General features: G+C 36.9%; 1 pseudogene; it reads right to left on the reverse strand.

Moving 5' to 3' along the window:
• Positions 1–266: 266 nt before the first annotated feature.
• Positions 267–2637, reverse strand: LOC138322125 (uncharacterized; annotated as a pseudogene).
• Between the last annotated feature and the right edge of the window lie 1505 nt (positions 2638–4142).

A 4142-nucleotide genomic window follows, 5' to 3' on the forward strand; every position in this document is an offset into this window, starting at 1 on the left:
GAGCAATGCAACTTGACCGCTAAATTGTCGTTGTTTGAAGGAACGTGCACGTGGTGAAGAACGGACCCATGTGTGTTCGCTGACACGTATTTGGCGAGTCTTCAGTGCGTTCGCCATGCACGATGTTGAAGTTTGTTAGGGAAATTCCACTTTTTTGTGCCTACGCATGCGTACTAGATTGTTTTGGCTCTGGGGCGGAACTACGGATTTCCCCCTCTCCGAAGTGGGGTTTTCTATTGTTTTTTAAAAACATGGAAATGTTGGGCATTTTTTATTAGCAGATATTTTCATAAGGATATATGCTCTACTATTCAGCAAAGTTTGGTACTTTATGACGATATTTTTTCACCCCAAAACATAATGGGGCTTTAAGTATTACATTTCATGTTATATAATTTAAGATTTTCATTACATTCAAACTCATGCTATATAAGTTATGAAAACGGAAAGCACACTATACTGGACTACAGTTGATTATGAGGGACGCCACACAGTGGATAAACATTGAACTTCCTCCGGACGCCATCTTCCCATGTGATAACGGGACCAGGATCAGCCCCCGACTGGGTCTTCGGGTCACAAGCAAGATCGAGCCAAGTGCCGAACGGCCCAATGATCAAACAAATTTCATGTCCATTATGATCATTTGGCTGGCCATCATGTCATACCGTAAATTCACTCTTCTTGTTTCCCCAAAAAACTTCTTTTCCACTTGGATTTGTCCCATTCAACCAATGGGGAACTGCGGTACACCGGGTGATAGTCTTGGGAAGGTCGTTCCATTTTTTCATTAGGAAGAATAGCTAAATCTACTGCTTTGTTAATATTCTTGCACCTTTGTCTAGCAACATCCCTGCTGTCAAATATCCCGTATCGGGGATATAACACAGAACATTTCAGTGAAAACAAGCAATACCCGGTGTGGAATGGTTCGAAATGAACACACTCGTACTCTATATGTTTGAGAATTTGCTGGGAGGCCGGTATCCGCGGACAATGGAGCGATGAATTTCCTGGCCCGGAGATATGTGCGACTGAGGGGTTGTTGAGAAGCAGTAAATCTTTCGAGTTATACTGATGGGTATAAATTAGATTCGAACCAAGAATCTTTGCTAATAACATGTCCGGGATCATTCGCGACTCATCTTTAGATAAAATTATATCCTGGTCGCTTAAACGACGGACGTACTGTCCAGAGAGGCCATTTAGAGCGAGCATTATGGTGTCGTCATTTCGCGCGGGGTGTTTATATAAAAAAGGCGTGCTGATACTTTCGTTGAATCCACTGGCAAATAGAATACGTTGTAGGCAATCCAAATCTTCTTGGGAGAACATAGCCACCATTTCTTGAAGCAGTACAACAAGGGTCGGACCATTTTGAGTGGCGTTGACGCAGTAGATTAGCGTGAACTGGTGTTGCGTTGGCACACTATTTCCATCAACATGCCAACCTTCATCACCCTCTCCGGGAATACAGCAATATACGGATCCGGAGTCTTCGGGATATATTCCCGTCTTTGTGAACTTGTCTCCTGAAAAACAGGTCCAAGTTGGTTTTTAAAAGTTAATTGTTCTCGCCATGTTAAAGTTTGGTTGCGGAACAGCAGGAATCTGTGCATGTTAGCTTCCTCTCGTAATGCGTCTGCGCAGCTCTGGTTCAGTGATGCCAAGTTGATACCAACGACCTCCGCGCCAAACACTTTCGTGAGCGGTCTTATTTCATAGTCACATGTGGCGAAGGAAATCTGCCAATAAAGTATTATTATTATTCCATTTAAGATAAGAAAATTTAAAACCGTAACTGGTACACTGGTCATTCAATCGGTGTACCAGTTATACAAGTACATTATAACATCGATGTACATTATAACTATAGTGCATCGAGTTCGGATGTTACACAAGAGCATCCATTTTAAAACTAAATGGCTATTTCCATAACAACTGGTTGCCACCAAGGTCACAAATTCCCAAAAAGTGTCAGTCCATGGATGATGTATGCTTGTCCGTCTCAAAGAATACATGGTTACATTCAATTTATAAAAATAGGACACATACGTTCAACATTTCAAGTAACTATTCATTTTCTTATACGCAGTTAGGGAGTAATTAGGTTTTCCGGTGAGAAACATTTTCGGATTTTCTTATTAACATTGAATTTCGATTTCTGGTCATAGAATGTGTATCATTTCAAGTAAATCCAGTTCTTAGAATTTAAATATCAATGATTTCTAGTCTATTTGATTAACTTAGTTCCAATATCAAATAGATAGACCAAGTTATTAATGAATTATGAAATCCTATTGAAAATAGAATAATATTTCTTTAAACTTGTAACATTGAACCTAATAAACAGGACATGAGATTCATTTTTGAAAAACCGTATCAGTACAGTCCCCAAACTGATATGATATTATCACGCCTTTCGAAATCTGCCGCAAGTTGCATGATGCTTAAATTCAATAACATAAGATGTAGTAAATGATAAGTTCACTGGTCTAAAAACGTGGCCAACACTTGACACTTGACGGATGTCTATGAAATTAGAGAGAATTTAATCCCTACCTGATTGTAACTTTCCTCCAATAAACCGCCATGAACATCCGCCCACAGAAGGAGAATCGTGGTAACCAGAATCATAGTTATGGTATAACAATGACTTGGGAGGTACGTATCATTACTCTGTGTACATATTAACCTACGTTATAATTAATGGGAACAGTGGTACGACACCGATGTCAGCGCTTAACCTATATATACCTCAGTAAACTCACTTCTCACGTATTAATATATCAGAGATAAAGATGAATCGTTTATAAATTGAAAAAACAAACCAACATTATGATGGCGCCATAACGAACTGCTAAATATGATACACAATTTTTAATTTTCGTTATATATACTGAACAAATATAAAGCCATGTCCTGTATGGCGTTAAGTTCAAATTAGAATTTTTTTTTTCATTTTTTAAGTTTCCCGACTTGTTTGTAACAATATAAGAATATAATATAATTATAATTGGCATACATACAGGACATTGCACTTAAGCAGTGGAGAAAAGACAACACCGTAAAATTAATGATTTTCACAAAGTAGCAGATTTAGTTCCTTTTCACTTTAATGCAGAAGGTGTTTTAAAACAACTTCAATTCTCTTTCTAATATCTTAGCAAATTTGACAAATAAGAATAAAATGGAATTTCATCTCCATTATCACGATAAGGGTCACAAAACTTACATATTGGAATAACTTCCAGATTCTATACTCAAGTTATGTGCCGATAACCTTATTTTTGTCAATACAATACGATTTTTGTTTGTGATATACTTTGTCAAATAAGCTTGAAACAACTTAACTTGTCTCACCAGGTATCTATATAAATGACACTTGAGAGAGTTTTCTGATATAAATTACGATTCTTGTCGAGCTTAATCATAAATTATTTGTTTATTATTGAAGGAAAAATGGTATGCTAGTTTACCCAAACATCAACAAAACCATAATTGTAAATAGGTCTTTAACAAATTCTACCCAATCCAATACATTGTTCGATTTTGGTAAATTCAGTATAACATTATACGCAGTTTTCAAAATGCAGTTAGTAGAATATATAATTTTGAATCAGTATTTTATCATACAATACTCTCTGGTGTAGAAAAGAGGAAAACGTCTCAGTTCAATATAAACCAATTACATTGCACGTGGATAGCATGTAAGTCAATATCGTCATAATACAGATTGGAGACTGAAATATAGCAAAAGTATATCAACTAACTGTGGTCGGTTTTGCATTTTCGAAACTAGAAGTTAAACATTGATAACATAAAAAGAAAATGTCACATCCAAGTTACTTATGCGGTAATATTGACACTGGCCATTCGATTTTCAGCATTTTACTTTAATAAATATATATAAAAAGATACCATATCTTATTTTCAATCTAATTTATATTTGAATAAGAATTCTTTTTTTACAGCGATGTTCTACGATTGGTGTGTAGCATAGAGCATCGAAGTGGAGCGGAATCATGGGGACGTATCGTAAAGCACCTATGTGGAGCTGAATCATTGGGGCGTATCGTAAAGCATCAATGTGGAGCGGAATCATGGGGGCGTATCGTAAAGCTGAATCATCGGGGCGTATC

Source organism: Argopecten irradians, chromosome 4 (assembly GCF_041381155.1).
Source record: "Argopecten irradians isolate NY chromosome 4, Ai_NY, whole genome shotgun sequence".
NCBI lineage: Eukaryota > Metazoa > Mollusca > Bivalvia > Pectinida > Pectinidae > Argopecten > Argopecten irradians.